General features: G+C 48.3%; 1 protein-coding gene and 1 long non-coding RNA gene across 6 annotated transcripts in view; one reads left to right on the forward strand and one right to left on the reverse strand.

The window, feature by feature from the left end:
- Nucleotides 1–18,488, reverse strand: part of SH3GL3 (SH3 domain containing GRB2 like 3, endophilin A3) — a 131,592-nt gene that overhangs the window by 3,768 nt on the left and 109,336 nt on the right. The window contains exons 9-10 of one of the 5 annotated variants that reach the window (XR_009355219.1): nucleotides 4,984–5,198; nucleotides 4,013–4,135 (exon numbers count right to left, since the gene is read on the reverse strand). The exons of 3 other annotated variants lie outside the window; for them this stretch is intronic. The gene's annotated coding sequence lies outside the window, so the exon portion shown is untranslated. Of the gene's footprint in view, nucleotides 1–4,012; nucleotides 4,136–4,983; nucleotides 5,199–18,488 lie in introns of those variants that run through there. One more of the 5 variants, XR_009355220.1, reaches the window with a different exon arrangement.
- Nucleotides 9,635–13,919, forward strand: LOC131835529 (uncharacterized). The gene is made up of 3 exons (XR_009355223.1): nucleotides 9,635–10,085; nucleotides 12,301–12,414; nucleotides 13,509–13,919. It is a non-coding gene; the product is annotated as an uncharacterized LOC131835529 (long non-coding RNA).

An 18,488-nucleotide genomic window follows, 5' to 3' on the forward strand; every position in this document is an offset into this window, starting at 1 on the left:
ATCCTGAACTATCACCTCTGCCATCCTGTTTGACGCTTTCTGTGCTTACTTCCTTTTTCTGTTCTTACGAAACATCCTTCTTTCTCTCTCTCTGGACTTTGAGAGTGGAAACAAGCTCTGCTCAAGATTATGCCCCTTCCTCACCAAACCTTTCATGTCCCCGGAAAGAGAGGAGAAATTTGGGTATTTCTCTGGTTGGTCAAACAAGGAGCCCCTCAGTCCTGGGCAGCAGATCCCTGCGTGGGGCCCGTTCATTTCTCTGGTCCTCCGTCAGGGCCAGCCCCACTCCTGACCTTCCCAGCACGCTGTCCACACCCGGGAGGGAGCAGGAGCCAAGCCCTCCTTCCCTTGCAGGCCATTCCTCAGTGCAGTTCTCCACGGAGCGGAGATGACCCCTTGTCTTCCTGTCATGGCGGCTCTCAACATGGCGGCTGGCGAACAAGCTCTTCGTCAGCAGAACCCTGGGCCAATGAAATCATGAAGCTCTGACGCTGGCGCCGGGGCCTGAGGATTTTTAAGATTTCTCAGGAGTCTCCAGGGTCCAAGGGAGGTTGCAAATCACCCACCTAACGGCCTTCCCTTCGGTGCACTTTCTTCAACCAGAGCTGGGGAGTGTAGAGGAGTTTCATCGGGTAGGGAAAGGGGAGGGGACCCACTTCTCCCTCTCCGGGGAAGACGCTCCTTCCTGCGTGGGGACTTACAGGAAGAGGAGCCTTTCAGAACCTGAATCCGCGTGCACTGTTGTCTCTAGAAGACAGGCGATGTTTCTAGCCCTTGGATGGCTCCTTCCAGGACACGCCTCCGTCCTATCCCAACCTCCTGTATTCCTTTTGTCCTAATGGTGGCCGTGGAAGGACTTCAACACGAGGTCCTGTTCGTTACCTTGCGTTGGAACAGAACGACGTTCCATCGTTTCAGAGCACTGGAAACTGAGTTTAGCCTGCAGAATTTTCATTTTCCTTGGGAAAGGCGATGCCTCGCCGGGTGAGCCGGGGCACTGAAAATCCACGCCAACTGGGACTGTGGAGTCGAAGTCAACTCTATTAATGAATACCAGTTGTAACGTGGTCTATCGAAGTGATTACTAGCCTATAGCATGTCTTGCCCTCCCGGTGCACTGAAGAGGGAGATGGAGTTCGGTGCCAAACCACACGGTTATCTTGGACAGATTTCCTTGAACGTGAAATGTCGGTGCTAGAAGGGTATCTGGTGGCCGTCCACGGACCTCTCTCTTTTTGAAGAAGACACAGTGACACCTCCAAGAGGTCACAACAGCCTGGCCCCTGGGCTAATGGTAAAGCCAGAACCAGACACCAGGGCTCCCAGCCTGGGCTCTATCCTGCTGATGTCACCTCCTACATGATCTGTGACACCGCGAAGGGTCGCCAAGACATTTTACGGGCTATCACACTGACCAAGGGTATCACAACATAACAGTTTTTCCTCCCATTGACTCTGCAAGCTACCTGCAGTGACTGAAATCAATGCTGAACGTGAGGCACACACATACCCTGCCCACCAGCCCGCGGCATGCGCCCACGTGTGCACGGCTGGCACACACACTGAACAAATCAGGGAAAAGACACATTACTCACTTCTCACTTCATTTATTCTAGGCAAGGGACCACTGCCATGCTGCCCATTTTGATTTTCTAAGAGCTGGAAAACAACCAGCGCTCATATCACACTCCATCAGCAAGTGAGCCCCAAACATGGCGTCTCTCCTGAGAGGCGGTGGGCTGGCGTCATGAGGTGGGCCAGAGTTCCCTGACCCAGGCAAGGCGTGAGCACCTGGCTCTCCGGTCATGTCTGCACCGCCCCCGGCACCGCACACAGTGCCCCCAGAGCTGGGGTTGGCTGTCCTGGTCTACAGCAGCAGGATGATATTCTGGAATATCACCCAGTGCCTTTGTCGATCTGGGTCATTTCCACTCTTGGGGGCCTTCAGCCCAAGGACTGCAGCCTCCCTTACTTTAGGGAGAGAGGAGAGCCTGCACATGAACAACGCAGTTAATGTTGTAACTTCTAGGTTCCCAAATCATGCCATTTCAGCCACAAACTGGTGTGAAAGCCAAGGTTTACAGGCTTTCATGCCTAGACCAGAGCCAGGTGGGCTTTTAGGAAATTTAAAAGACAGAGAGACAGACAGACAGACAACCTGACTTCTGGAGTCTAAGGAACCAGGATGTGAAGAACCCAGAGCGTGGAGATTTGATTACAAGCCGTGGAGAGGGAAGGGCTATTTCCCGCCACTAGAGAAGACCTATGAGCTTTTTCTAGAGGTGGAGAAGGGGCTGGAGAGAGAAGAGGGTGGGCAAGAAGGTTGAAATGCTCCCTTGAGTCTACCCAGGGTGGGGGTAGGGGGGGTCTTGGGCTCCACTTCCCACTGGAACTCTGGGAGGAGGCACATCCTCCAAGTGCTCCCAGCCAGCATGGTGGGGAGGTGTAATTACACAGGGAGGGGCCTAGGGAGCCACCCCTGGCTCCCCATGACCTTGGAACACATCTCGAGTGCCCTCCGGAAGTGAGCAGGTGCTGTGGGGAAGGGGACAGCTGGACCAAAGATGGCCTGGGGCGGGCAGGACGCTGAGCCCCCACAAGCCAGAGCGGGGGGCCTGGCCCACAGAGCTGGGCCTGGAGTAACAAATGATCCCAGCGGTGCCAGCAGTTCAGCCCCAGACCAGCCCCGCCGCCTGCCACCGTGACGTCCATCCCACGTCCCCTGGCCTCCGGGCAACATCCGGGGGGAGCGGTGTGCGGAGGAGGGGGTCTGCGAGAACCATGAGCTGCCCTGACAGGGGGTCTCCACGGAACAGACCGGGTGTGGGTCCTGAACTGACCAAGTGATAAACGGCTAGTGTACTTTCTAGTGCAAGAGACCGGGTTACCTTAAAATGGCAAGATTATGGTTTTTTCCACCATTAGAAGAGATGGAAAAAAGATTAATTTTTTTTTCTTTTTTTTGGCCAACAGTAGAAATGGAAAAAAGATTAACTTGTTTCCCCCACTGCTCTAAATGGAGACACATAAGCAAGTTCAGTTCACTTAAGAGAAGTCAAGCTTCTGCCCACCGAAGTGATAATGTAGGAAGTTCCCCTCTCCACTAAAGAGGGGTCGGAGTCAGCATGGGATGGAGCCCATGGGACCAGGCAGAAAGGGGGGGGGGGGGTCTTCCTCACCGGACCAGACACAAACACCTGCATGGGACCCCCAGCTTCCCCCCCATCAGAAGCCAGCACCTCTGCAGAAACCTTCCCATAAGGAAAGACGGATTCTATCCAGTGTACTGTCTCTGGGGACACCTCGATCCTTCTGTCCCCTGGGGCCTCCCAGCCACTGCTCCTTGAGCTTGGGCACACCTTGCTGGCTGAGGGGTGGCCCATGCTGTCTGGCAGGTGGCTGACACCCCCAGCCCTAGCCCAGGCCTCCGCCTGCCTGCCCTGGCCAAGGGGCCCGTGTTTATTTTCTCTTACTCCCGAGCCCTGGCTTAACGTAACATGAGAGCAGAGGTGGGAAAAAGTCTTCCTTGTGAAAGCACCACAACAAAGATTATTTTAACAGAGAAAAAGGAGGGTCCCTGTTAAATATTTATTATTCAAGTCCTGATCCACACCATTAGGAGAAAAAAGAAACAAAGGAATCCATAACACAGGAGTTTCAAGGGGGCCGGGTGTGTGGTGAGTGTGTACTGCGTCGGGAATGCACAAGAGGCCGGGAGCTCGTGTTTCCCTAAAGTATGTTCCCTGCCCTCTTGGCAATACTATGGCCTGGTTCCCCTCTTCTCATTTTACAATACTGGGTCCCCTCTTATCATTTTAACAACACTACAGTTCTGGGGAGGGCCCTTCCCCATCCTCCCTCTGTGTCCCCAAGTCCCAGGTGCAGAGGCCCCTCACTCTCACGGAGATGCCCAGCGCTCTCCTTCTGCTCGCCGTCCCGCCAGCAGCGGGGATGACTTCATAACCCTCAGTGCCAGGACAATATTCTAGGTGGCTCCCTGACATCCGTGGCTTTACTCTGGTACCATGACTCCCCCCAGTTTGGTGGATGGAGGAATGAGCATCCACAAGTTCAAAGTAACTCAGCAGTGGTGCTGAGACGTGGCCTCCATCTGGGTCCAGAGTCTGCTCTTGGCCTGAAAAAAAATCACTGGCCTGTGAGATTATCCCCACTCAGCTTCTGAGCCAACCCCAGGCCAGGGATGGGCATGAGGGCAGGGGGCGGGGTCTATCAGTTGGGCTTCGGAGCCTGGCCTGCTCCGGGGAGCTCCCAGGCCCTGGAATGTTCTTTAGGAGCATTCTCTCCTACAGCCCTCGCTGGCCCTCAAAGGTCTACCAGGTCCCACACGCTCCAGAGATGTCCTTTGGCTACTTATTCCCGGTCCTGCTTTCCTCTGCCTGAGTGCCTGCTTCTGAGTAGGCAGCTCAGGCTTCAGTGAGAAAACAAAAAAACAAAGCAAGCACCGGAGTTGACTCTGGGTGGCACAGCAGCCACCAGAGTAAATGTGGCATCTGATGGCCCTGGGTTTCTGCAGCCTGTTCTGCTCCTGTGCTCCCCTCACACTTTGCCACGTGCCAGGATCTGGGGGCCAGTACTCCAGGGCTGGACTTCTGCTCCTGGCACTGACTGTGCTGGAGGGGGAGAGGCAGGGAGAGGTCCGCGCAGCAGGGGGCATGCTTCTCTCCGTAGCACAAAAATCCTGCCACTCTTCTTTGCTGGACTTAAACTTGGGTCCCTTCCAGACCCTCACAGGAACCCCCCCAACTTGCTCTTGTCTGCGGGTGCTGCCTCTGAGGACTTCATTCCCTGGAGGCACCTGGGGCAAGCCGTCCCCACTGAAAAGGTAAGCTGTGATGCCCCCTCGATCCCCCAGTCCTATTTTTAGAAGGGAAAGGGGACAGAGAGAGACGAGAGTTACAGGACGGTTGTCGACGTGTGTGCCCATCAGGGAACAAGGTCTGGCGACTACCAGAAGCTACTGACCTGAGGATGGCTCTTTGTCTTTTAGTAAATGCCCCAGACTGCTGTGCCTTTTGACTTTTTGTTCCTGCTTTGTTTTTGTTTGTTTGTTTGTTTTTTAAGTCTTTCTCTTGCCTCCCTTGTCGCCGGGCTGTGACCTGTCACTTTCCTGCCGTCAGTGGACCTTCCCGAAGCCGTCCCTCGGCCTTTCTAATCTGCTGCTTCCAGTCTGCTGTAGGCTAAGAAATCAGATAACCAGTTAGGTCACACGAACTCTTGCTCCATGGCAAGCGCCCTGCCCAGCACCTCCTCCGATCCACATGATCGTAGGACAACCCCGGGCAGTCACGGTGGTACTATCTGCTCTCTCGAGCATGAGCTTGAGACCCAGCAGGAGTAACCAAGAGCCAGGATCTGGACCTCCCTGTGACCTCACAGCCCATCTAATACTGAGGCCCGCAGGTGGCACCTGTCTGGGCCAGGTAGGCTCCCGTTTTGCCTATTTCCTGGGCGGACGTCTGGAAGTTCAGGGGGTGTTTCCTTACCACCAATGCTACGCGTGGGGCTGCAGAGAGCAAGTTTCCTGTTCACGGGTGGAGTTACCCCAGCCGGGAACAGACCCGAGCCTCCCTCTGGAGGCTTTGGCTGTGCACCAGGGTGACCCTGAGAGCTGGCTTTGCCTGCACCATTAGACAATGGGGTAATTTGCCTTTTAACCCGCGGGGGCACAGACCGGATTCAAACTCTTCAGTGTATGTCCGGTTCCGACTCCTCTCCAACACCCAGCGAGCGCTTACTCCCTCCCGGCCAGGCACCTCCCTCAACCTATGAGGTTTGGTTCAAATTGTAATTTCTCTTTTCCCAATCTAAAATCTCAAGCCCTTGCAGAAGAATTATTTGGAAGTTAAGCACTTTCCCTGTAGCTGACCCAAACACAGCGCTGGTGCAGAATTGTAATAAATACCCCCAAAACCATTTTGTCCGCCGCCTCTGACATGCTATTTTTGTCCACTGCTAATAAACTACAGGGGAACGGCAGATCCCTGGTTTCTAGCTCTGGATGAGGTCACCCCTGGTCCCAGATTTTCTTAGCTGCAAATTTTATGCCTTAATCTGTGGTTAATGTTATAGATCAAATGTCTGCATCCCCTCCGAATTCCTACGTCAAAGCCCTAATCCCCAGGGCAGTGGTATGGGGGGCTTTGGGGAGGCGATTAGGCCATGAGGGTGTGCCCTCGTGAATGGAACAATGCTGCTGTGTCGGGACACATCGAGAAGACAGCCACCCGTAAACCAGGAAGCGGACCCTCACCGGAAGTGGAATCTGGTAGCGCTTCGATCTTGGAGCTCTCAGCCCCAGCACTGGGAGAAATGATTGTTCGAGCCCCCTGGTCAGTGGTATTCCGTTAGAGCCGCCCAAGCTCCCTAAGACAGGTAGTAAGTTACTAAGAAAAGTCCAGTGAAAATCTACGAACTCTCTTTCTAGAAATAAGAACACTCCATGCACCCAAAGGAGACATGACTTGTGGAAATCTCTTGTCGGGGGACTCAACCTCACTCATCACACTGTAATCTATTAAATAAGCAGGTGTGACTTGTTTTCACTGTAATTCCAACCCTCCACTGCTTACACCGGCTGCACGAGGTGGGTGTGCGCAGGGAGTTTTGTGCCCTCCCCCTCGCACAGCCTTGCGAGTCCGGAGACATTATCTCAAAAGCTTCCTGGGACCACCAGGTCCCGTGTTTGTGGGCTGCCTTCGCGGCTCCGAGTGAAGGGAGAGAAGATGACACACGATGGCCTTAATCAGAGGCGACTTCCTGGCCCCCAGAGTGGAGTTCAAGCTCACGGATGGGCTTTGTTTGGGCTGCCCCCTGCTCCGCACAGTGTGGCTAAGTTATCAATACTTAAAAATCAGGAGATTGCATGTAAGCAAATGTATGATTTCTGGCTTCTCTTGAGAAATCAGAAAGGCGGGCTCTTCTGGGCCCATATTCCGAGGCAACAAACAGCTGCTCCTGGCAGCCAGCGCCCCCCTTTGGACAGGACTAGTATTCCATACCTGGCCACAGACTCACCTCTCCCCTTCTGTGCACCTGCCACGGAGGTCCATGTCAGCCGCCTGGTGCCAGGTTTCTTACACTTGCCCTGGATCTCTCATCCCCATACTCTGGCACTGGGGTTTGCAGCTGGGGCCACACCCACAGGACAACTCCAGGGGGGTCATTATCATGGACTCAAACATAAAGTGCTATGGGACCATGCCTTATAGCTGCCCTCTGTGTTATCCCAGGAAACATCGACTCCTACACTCTTTTTTAAAAAATATGAGTATCTATGTTAATCTTTAGATGAGGGCATTTCAAGTGTTAGCTTAGAGACCTAATGCTTCATCACCACAGAATATCAAAATGTTTAAATAGGCAGCATCGGAGATAATAAAATGCCATCATTTGAGCCAAGTAGCAGTGAAACTCCTACCACTACATCAGAAGTCACACCTTACAGCTTTCCAAAAACTCTTTTTACAGACTCTTTAGAAGAATTTCAGGAAACCATTCCTTGCCGTGAGAAAGCCTTCCTCTCTAAAGCTTCCTCGGGATGAAAAGTAAGAGGACTCTTCCCCCTTCCTGAGTCAGTGGCTGCTGATCAACAGTAAGAATCACGGTTCACGTTCCATCAATTTAAAGAAATATTTTTTTAAACAGAGAACACAGAAAATGGTCAATCTGTGCACTTCTCACATTTTTATGAAAGCTAGATACTCATGAACTAGAACTACAGCAGCCACAGCACTGACAGGGGAGGAAACCTGGAGTGTGTTCAATCCAATCACTTCATTCAGGGGCAAGTTCAAATCCGCCCAGAAAGCTTAAGAAACTCCCCCAAAGTCACACAGCAAATGAGCGCCAGATTCTGAACTGCACTACAGGGCCTGTTCACTTCTCTCCTGTCAATAGCTCTGACCCACCCACCGCTGATCATGTACAGAAATGCTTATGAGGGGGACCGAGAAGGGGATGGTTGGTGACCGAAAAACAAGTGAGAAAACTGTGGGAAGGAAAGAAGGAAAAGCAAGAAACAACCTGCCCACTGGGCGATCGCCACGGTTGCTGCCGAGTGAAAATTTTCATTTCCTCTTCGGAAATTTAGGTTAAAAAAAAAAAAAAAAGCATATATTTCTCTTTGGAAAGTGCTTGTCTTCTTCAAGTTGCGAACTTCACACTTGACTTTGGAATAAATGTTTATTTTCTAATGTAATCCCAGAGATTTTTGCTCCGACGAGGGGAACGACTCAGACTCCAGATGTTACTTCCAAGCCCCCTTAGCCGTGTCAAGAACTTTATATAAAAGTCTCTTTTATACCTGGAGGGAGTGAGAATGTCTTCACAGAAGCCATTTGAGAGATTTATTTCGCCTCACTCTGCAACGCCCGGAGCGTGCACTTGGAACCCACACGTGTTCCCTACCCTCGGCCTTCCTTGTTTTCAAAGTCGACCTCAAGCTGGAGCGTATGAACCCCAAGTTGGGAGTATATAAAGTGACACCCTCTTTAAGAACTTAAATGGGGAAAGGGAAAAAACACTAATAAATAAAGGAGTTGATAAGAAATGCAAAATATGGGGCGCCTGGGTGGCTCAGTGGGTTAAGCCGCTGCCTTCGGCTCAGGTCATGATCCCAGGGTCCTGGGATCGAGTCCCGCATCAGGCTCTCTGCTCAGCCGGGAGCCTGCTTCCTCCTCTCTCTCTGCCTGCCTCTCTGCCTGCTTGTGATCTCTCTCTGTCAAATAAATAAATAAAACCTTAAAAAAAAAAAAAGAAATGCAAAATATTCTTTTTCTAATTCCGTAAGTGACAACAAGGGGCCCCGATAACACGCGAGCCTAGACTGCATACTCCCAGCCTGTTTTCTTCAAAACCGAGGGTTTTATGGGAACAAGGCAGGCGCACGTTTCAGTCCGGGGGCTTTTCTTGGCCCTCCGGTCTCTTTGGGGACACAGGGGCAGCACACGCTGATGACGCGTCGTGACCCCACGCACAGGGGCTTGGACGGGCTGGGCCTCCTCTGAGCCAGGCTGAACTCGGTTCTGCCTGCAATCCATCATCTCAAGAGGTGACTCGCACCCCCCCGCCCCCTCCCCTGCTCCTGGCTCACTTTACTCATTCTCTCAGGCAGCGAGAAATGTGCTATCAAAGCGTCCATCTCGGTCGCACGATGGAGTCTGCCTAGCTGACCTGCACCCTTTCATCTCCCTCTTCTCTGTTCCTTGAGAAAGAAATGATGAAGAAAATGTTCTTGGAATGCGTTCCTGGCGCAGTTCTGAGAGCTTTGCTTTAAATTGTTAGTGAAATGCTTGACATTTTTCCTTCGCTTTATAAACACTATGTGCAAATCATTCAGGATCCTAATGGAAAGTAATTTCCCATTAATACGGGCTATAAAATGCCATTTTCTTTTGAAACCCTGCTCCAGAAACAAACAGTACAGGACCCCTTTACAATCGCAAATTCCACCCACAAATCACCGAAGCCCGATACTGGAGTCGGGGGCCAAAGCCACTGCCAAGGGCAATTTCAGAGAGGCAGCCTGGGAAGGGCAGCAGTGGAGAGCCCGCCCTTGGGACGCTGAGCCTTCCGAAAAGACATCTTTTGCACATCTGTGATCTCTGGCTGACCACCGCTCTTCTAACAACTTAATCTGCCCGGGGCCCTAGCTACTGGCCAAGGAGGAGGTACAAAAGCACTGACATGCACAGTCTGGAAAAGAAAGCCAAGGAACTCACTGTCCTATCAGCATTTCCTTTGTCCAAGTCAGATGCATACAACAGGCTCCCTTTGCAACCGCTCACTGGCCACGGATTCCCCGTGATCGAGGAGCTTGGAACTAAATCATTCCCAATGCTCTTGTACATTTTAAATGTTCCCCAGTATTCCTTCTTAAGGATATAAAGTGAAAGATCTAGAAAGTGAAGGATCTGACGCTGCTACTTATTGTCTCTGTGGCCTTGAAAAAATCTCACTTAACCTCCCTGGGCCTCCGTGTACTGGTCTGTAAAATGGGCACAATAACCACATGAGAAATGTGAAGGACGTCTTCTGTACATTAGCTGACCCACATTAAGTACTCGGTAAGTGGAACGGCTATATTGTTACATTGTTATTTGTTTCTGTTTTATTTTCTACCGTTACCACTTCCTTGCAATATTTTTATGGCCATGAAATGGGGTGTGTGTGTGTGTGTGTGTGTGTGTTATGGCCATGAAATGGGGTATAATATATACCTTCCATATTTCTGGTACTGAAAAAGACGGCATGCTATGTCCCTATGCCCTTAAGTGATACTTCAGTTAAACTGCGAGTCTGAAAGGTCAAAGTTAGTATTGCTACAGGTAGATGAGGACACCCTCTTATCACAGGACAGCTGAGTTTTCCTGGATAGCAGAAGACAGCAAGGGGGCTGGGAGCTGGACCCTCGGTGCTGGGGTCTGCTAGCTGGGCTCCACTCAGAGTGCGGGGAGGGCGGCTGACGGGCAGCCTGGAGTTGGACGCATTTTCAAAGTTTTTACTTAGTTTGTTTTTCTATCCAGCTTCTTTCCAAACAGAAATTCTGAAGTGGCCTACAATAATACACATATTCAGAATAGAGTGTTTCTGTACCAGAAGTCAAAAAGCAAAGCTACAAACACTAGGGAAACAACAGATTTTCATCCAAACAAGAGAACTTTCGAGAGTAAAAGTCGGGGTGGGGGGCAATACTAAAAACTGAACTAAAGTGAGACACAGGACTGTCTTGGGACAGTTGACTTGGGCCTGTCCCAAGCTAATGAGGACACACGGCCGCCCTGGTGGAAGGGGAGGAGGGGCCCGTGAGGCAGCTGCAGTACCGTCAACGGTCCCTGGACTGGGCCTTTGCATCTGGCGCGGAGCTTCCCAGCGGCCAGGGAAAACAGGCAATAAAACGTAATGCACAATTTCACTGAAGAAAGAAGTATACCTTTTCTCAAGGGCCATCAACTGTCCCATTATTAAATATACTTTTTATTCAAATATTAAAGACGAACTTGAAAACAGGAAAATATTGCCCATAAATTACTACCCTTTAACCTGGTCTGTGCAGAGACACTGATCTGCAAAACTGTCATCACACTAGACTAACTATCCACCCAACCATCACACTGCACTAACTACCCACACAACCATCACACTGCACTAACTATCCACCCAACCATCACACTGCACTAACTACCCACCCAACTACACACTGCACTAACTATCCACCCAACCATCACACTGCACTAACTACCCACACAACCATCACACTGCACTAACTACCAACCCAACTACACACTGCACTAACTACCCACCCAACCATCACACTGCACTAACTACCCACACAACCATCACACTGCACTAACTATCCACCCAACCATCACACTGCACTAACTACCCACCCAACTACACACTGCACTAACTACCCACACAACCATCACACTGCACTAACTATCCACCCAACCATCACACTGCACTAACTACCCACCCAACTACACACTGCACTAACTACCCACCCAACCATCACACTGTACTAACTACCCACCCAACCATCACCCTGCACTAACTACCCACCCAACCATCGTACCATGAACATTTTCACGTTTCTACATAACATCCGTTCCAGTGCATTTGGATGGCTGCATGAGGTCCCATTTGATGTTCCACATCTCCTTAACCGGTATCCTACTACTGACAAATACATATAAACAAACACCGGTCATCGTGTTATTTTCACGTCTGGCTTGTCACGTCTCTAGACAGTGCTGTAACAGAAGGACAGGTAGGCTACTGCTTAAATTATTTCCTTAGAATACATTTCCAGGAATGAAGCCACTGAGAAAGCATGAACATTTTCATTAATTCTGATAGACACTGCTCAGTGGATTTCCCAGTGAGTCACCCCAGGGCTTGGCAAACTCTGGTCTGCAGGCCAAATAATGTTTTAATGGGACACAGCCTTGCGCATTCATTTTCGGATTGTCTACGGGCACTTCTGACTGAGTTACAGGGCTACAAGAGAGGCCATAGAGCCCATGAAGCGTGAAGGATTTTTCACTTAACCCCTGACACAAGACATCTGCCAACTCTTTAAGTTACCTTACTATGCGTCGCCACCAGCAGTGCGGGCCCAGGCGCGGGGCCACACTCTAACGGAAGTGAATCATGTGGGACCCCACAGAGAGGTCAGGGAGAGAGAGAACAGATGTTTGCTTCCTCAACAAAGGTGTCGTATGTGTCTGCGGCAGAAGCCACAAGCTAACCACCAAAACCCACGCTTGCTTTCTTCCCCAGGAATATGGACCCGGCTAGGATGTGGCTTTCTGGCTTCCCTCCCCCCTTCCCCAGCCTTTGCAGCGAGGTGTCACCATTGGACGCTGCTCTCGCCAGGCTGGGAGCGGAAGTGAGGTGAGCCAGTTGGAGCCCATTTCCTAAGGAGAAATCTCGAGCCTGGGCTCCCAGCCTTGATCTCCACCTTCTGAACCACTGTTTTTTGGAGTCTCCATGGAGCAGTAACTACGACCTGACACAACCTAGTGGCAGCAGTGGGGTGTCCTCACCATCAAGCACGGGGTGCGGAGTCGGTGGGCGGGCAGGGAGGAGGAAGCAGGTGTAACAGGCATGAAGCCCACTGACCCTCGTTAGGGCGTGGCAGAACATCTGGTGAAACCGTGGCCTACGGTGACTTTGAAAGCGTATCACATACCAGTAGCTCGAAAGAAAAAGCTGGAGAGAACAAAACGTGAGTGTGCACGAGCTGCAGCTTGGTGCATCCAGCGAATTATTATTGTTATTATTACTATTATTATTATTACTATATTTTTTGAGAGAGAGAGCAAATAACTTTAAATGAAATAGTACATCAAAGATGTAAAATGGAAACTCATGCCACGTACCATAGAGAATGTAACGGGGAGACTAATTATGATGGAAAAAACAAAACTTTTTTTAAGGAGAGAGAGTGTGAAAGGGAGCGTGAGCAGGAGAGGAGCAGAGGGAGAGAGACAGACTCCTCAGGCCGACTCTGACCCCGGTGTGGTGCCCGATGCAGGACTCCATCTGTCCACCCCGTGATCACCACCTGAGCTGAAATCCAGAGTCCAGACGCTTAAGAGATGGAGCCACGCTGGTGCCCCAAACTAGACAATTTTGTTCAATTCAAGCTCCTGCCTGCAAAAGGCTTTCAGGCCAACGCCTATCTCGTCTGCTAGAATCTGACATTAAAAACATTCCCATCTAAGTAAACACTGTGGCTTTCTCTCCTTGAACTCAGAATGATGAAAAAAGAATTGAGAAAAGAAAATAATCGTCTTAGGATATGATTGAAGGTTCTTCATGTGTGTGGCCCCTGGGCGCCCAAATACCCCTGGGATGGCAAACAGCAGGGAGACGTGTCCAGGGGGACACATGTGACTGACCCGAGGGAGGCTGGACAGGTTGGCAGCCTGTCCTCCAATCTCGAATCTCCATCTGTCGTAAAACAAAATTTTTAAAATTTCCAGGGGATGTTGGCAAACAAGACCGAACATGGCTGGAGGACCAGAAATCATGAGGAATGTGCAGAACAGCTGAAGAAAGGATGCGCAGATGGAAGGTACAAAGTCCGAGCGGTTCCCGACGAGGGATGCTCCAGAAGCGGACCCCGAGGACGCCCAAGGCCCAGAGCCGGTGTGGGCTGCAAGCAGGACGACTGGCCGGCATTCTGGGAACTGAGCGGCCAGGTGAGTCCTCCCACCCCAGGTCCACACCAAGCACCGGGGAGCCCAGGCATCCACCTCCAGGAAGGAGTCACGAGGGCAGGGACCTGGACCAGAAAGTTGAGGCAGTGAGGAGGCAAACACCCAGAAAACCAGAAACCAATGCACCTCTCTCGTCACAGCATCCCTGGGTCCCTTACAGGGATGTGAGGAAGCTAAGGACTTATCAAATTACATGTTAAAACTAAAAAATTTGACTAAAAAACTAAAAAACTGTGTGATAAGCAGAGTAATAACCATCTTCCCACCCCCCGCCCACATCCTAGAATCCGTGGATTCCTTCCTTACGTGGCAGAAAGGGATCTGCAGATGTGATTAAATCACAGACCTTGAGATGGACCGAGACCTGAAGGATGTGGGCGGGCCCAGTTTTATCAGCCGTAATCCCAAGTGACCTTAGAAGAGGAAACGGGGAGGGTGAGAGGCAGAGAAAGTGATATGATAATGCAAACACAAGTCAGACGGCTTGGAAGATGGTCCACCATTGGCTCTGAACATGGAATGAGGGGCCACAAGCCACAGAATGTAGGCAGCCTCTAGAAGGCTCTAGAAGAGACAAGATAACAGCTTCTTCCCCAGAGCCTCTCAAAGGAACACCAACACCTTGGTTTTAGGACTTCTCACCTCCAGAACTGTAAGACAGACAATAAATTTGTGTGATTTTAAGTTCATTCAGTTGGAAAAAGAAATTCAACTGATGGGCTAAGTAAATGAATGCGTACAAGGAATAAAATTCACAAGGTGAAATTTTCTCTGAAGACAAAGTAAAAAGAACAGAGATCTAGAAAGCAAGAAGGAAAAGATGAGCCAAAGAGAAAAGACACATTTTCAACATCTAATAGGACTTTGAAAAGAAAAAATCAGAGAGAGAATCAAACAGGCTACTTAAAGCATTAAAAAAAGATCTCCCATCACTAAAAACAGTATGAGTGATCAGATTGAAAGGGTCAGTGAGAACAAAGGGAAGGGAGGGGTACACCGATCTTCTCGTAATTCCAATAGACTTGCCAGGAGGGAGAGACAACTCCACAGTTACAGTCAGAGACCTCAACACCCCCTGCCTAAAAATTAATAGAAAAGACCAGACAAAATAGCCACGAGGTACAAGTGATTGAACTACGTTATCAAAAATTTGACCAAACTGGCATTTACAGAACCCTTCGCCCAACAAGAACAGAACACACACGCATTTCAAGGGAAGAACATTTACAAAGATGGACCGTACCCTGGGCCATCAAAAGGAAGTTTCAAAAAATTTTAAAGGTTAAGAGTCACTTATGGTTTGTCTCCCTCCCAATCCCATCTTGTTGCTGGGGGGAGGGGGGTTGGGAGAAGGGGGGGTGGGGTTATGGACACTGGGGAGGGTATGTGCTTTGGTGAGTGCTGTGAAGTGTGTAAACCTGGCGTCTTCTTTGAGAAGACAGGGAGATTGATGCATCCAGAGGTAGAGAGAAGACACAAGTTTTCTATCAGAATCGAGAACAGTGGCATCACTACAAAGTCTCTATCTCTCATAAGGAAAATAAGGGAATATATAAAAGACTTTATGCAGTAAATCTGGCAGCTTAGGTGATATGGACAAAGGCCATGAAAGACACAAACTGTACGCCTGGGGATAAAAATAAATGTTTATAAAAAAATAAAAAATTAAAAAAAATTTTAAAGGGTACAAGTCATACAGAGTCTGTTATCTAAGAAAAATAGAATTAATTAGAAACCTAAACAGAAAGATATGGAAAATCCCCCAAACATATGGAAACTAAATAATATATCTCAAAATAAACCATGGGATCAAGAGGATATCAAACATGAAACTAGAAATTATTCTGAAGAGGATGAAAATGAAGACAACATACCAAGATCTATGGGATGCTGCTAAAGCAGGGCTTCGAGGGAAAAACCAGCACTCAACACACAGATTGGGGTACACGAAAGGACTCAGTGACCTCAGCTTCTACCTTAAGAAATGTGATGAGGAGGAGCAAGCAAAATCCAAAAAAGGAAGGAAATAATAAAGATCAAAGTGAAACTCAATGAGCCAGAAAACAGCAAGTGACAGAACCAATGAAACAGAAAACTGGTTCTTTGAGAAGACAGGGAGATTGATACATCCAGAGGTAGAGAGAAGACACAAATTTTCGATCAGAATCGAGAACAGTGGCATCACTACAAAGTCTCTATCTCTCATAAGGAAAATAAGGGAATATATAAAAGACTTTATGCAGTAAATCTGGCAATTTAGGTGATATGGACAAAGGCCATGAAAGACACAAACTACCAAAGATCACTCAGGAAGAAACCGATAACCTCAACAGCCTCATACCTACAGGGTAATTTGATTTGTAGTTAAAAACTTTTGCACAGGGAAACATTTATTTTATAGAGCAACTTTAGCAGAGAAAGCTGACAAGCACTGCGTCAGCCAGGTGGCCAGCAGAAGCATCGATACAATTAACATCAATAGTAATGATTCAGGTTGATACCCAGAGAATGGCGCTTGGCCTCTGTGGCCTTCCAATTCCACACTCCCAATTCCATATCCCCAGTCTCATCACGAAAAAAATATCGACAAATCTCAACTAGGGACATTCTACAAAATACCTGACTGTGACCCCCCAAAGCTGCCAAGCTCTTAAGAACAAAAGAAAGTCTCAGAAACTGTCATAGCCAAGAGGATTATAAGCAGATATCATGACTAAAGGTAAGGCGGTGTCTTCGATGGGATGTTGGAACAGAAAAAGGACATTAGGTAAACACTAGAAAATCTGAATGAGGTACAGACTTTAGTTATTAATACTGTATCAATACAGGTTCACTGGATGTACCAAACTTGTAAGATGTTAATAATAAGGGGAAAAAGTAAGAGGGGAACAGTTTGGGGTATATAGGAATCATAAGTACTATCTCTTCAACTTTTCTATAAATCTAAAACTATTCTAAAATTAAGTTTATTTAAAAAAAAAAAAAAACCTTTCTCACAAAGGGTTTATCCCATGACTACAAGACTGCTTTAATTAATTTCACATAACTCACCACGTTCACAAACTAAAACAAAAAACACATTATCTCCACAGATGCCAAAGAAATTCATTCCTAATAAAAGCTCTCAGCAAACTATGATGGGAAGAGAATTCAATCTGATAAAAGCATCTATGAAAAACCTACAGCTAACATCATACTTAATTATGAGATACTGAAGGCTACCCCCCTCTCATATCAAGAAAAAACTAGCAGGTGCACACCAACTATTCTATTCAACATGATACTGGAGCTTCCAGCAGATGCAAAAAGGCAACAAAAATAGTTAAAGGCATCTTGACATCCATTAAGTCTTTATTTGCAGATGACGTGATCCTCTCTATAGAAAAACTTACAGGATCTACAAAAAATCTGCTGAAACTAGTAAGTGAGTTCGGCAACATGGCAATGTAAAAGCAGGTACAACAAGGCAAAGTCAACAATCTACAGGAAAGACCAACAGATAAAAATCAGCAGTATGCCTACACAGTAGCAATAAAAAATTGGTCACTGATATTTTTAAAAATGATATTTCGAGTCACATGAAAAATATGAAGTACTGGGAGACTGATTTAAAACTGTGTTAAGTCTTATCTGCTAAAAAACAGCAAAGCATGGCAGGATAAAAATTAAGAAAACTGAAGTGGAAAATAGACTGTGTTCAAGACTGGAAAACTCCATATTGTTAAACTGTAAATCCCCACTAAATTGATTTATAGATTCAACCTCAACCAAATCAAAATCTAAGCATGATTTCTTTTAGAGAAATTGAAAAGCTAATCCCATAATTCACATAGAAAAGCTACTAGAACGGCCCAAAGAGCTTTGGGAAAGACCAACATTAGAGGACTAACACCACCCAACTTCAAGACTTAGGATGAAGCTAGAGTAACCTACTATAAAAAGTTGAATGACAACGGGCACGCAATGGTAGTACACAGCATGATACGGCTTGAGTATTAATTTTATTCTCGTAACAGCATAAATAATTGATAGAGGATATAAAAATGGAAGTTACCACTGAGGCTGCAGAACTGTTAAAAAAAAAAAAAAAAAAAAAAAAACCAAAAGGATCAGCAGGAGACCACCATGTGGATATCGCAAAGACACATACCAGATCAGAAGAGATGGGAAACCAGTTTCCATGACTCTTAATCCCAACCTCGTCTATGCTACAGATGGGTCAGGAGATGGAGATCAGAAAGGGTTTTTAGAGAAACTTGGGGAGAGCCTGAAGGAGGGTCGGGGTGCTGTTTATGTTCTTCCCTATTTCACATCAAGTCGAGGGAGACTTTCAAAAAAGACCCATAAGAGAGCTTGAAATGTGCTCCCTGGAGCTTTAAGAACAGAAGTAGTGGATGGAGAAAGAGAGAAGCCAACTCCCATCCCTTTGCTGACACCGATCTTTCCCCTACAACAAGCCGGAGTTTGAGGAGGGAGAGCCCAGCTTGAAATCAAGATCCTGCAAACATACACTCAAGTGCGTGGAAGATGTCCATTACCCAAGAGGAGCCAGGTAAGTCACGGGGCTGCCCATGTCTTCACCAAGAAGTAGAGGCAACATTCAACATAACAGGGTGGGGTGGGGAGTTGTGCGTGGTCAAAATGATGGTACCACGATGAAAACAGTGATTCTGAGTAACTTGGAGGAGGAGGGAGCGGGGCGAGTACACGGGAGGCTGAGGACGGGGAGCACAGTCTTCACTG

Source organism: Mustela lutreola, chromosome 7 (assembly GCF_030435805.1).
Source record: "Mustela lutreola isolate mMusLut2 chromosome 7, mMusLut2.pri, whole genome shotgun sequence".
NCBI lineage: Eukaryota > Metazoa > Chordata > Mammalia > Carnivora > Mustelidae > Mustela > Mustela lutreola.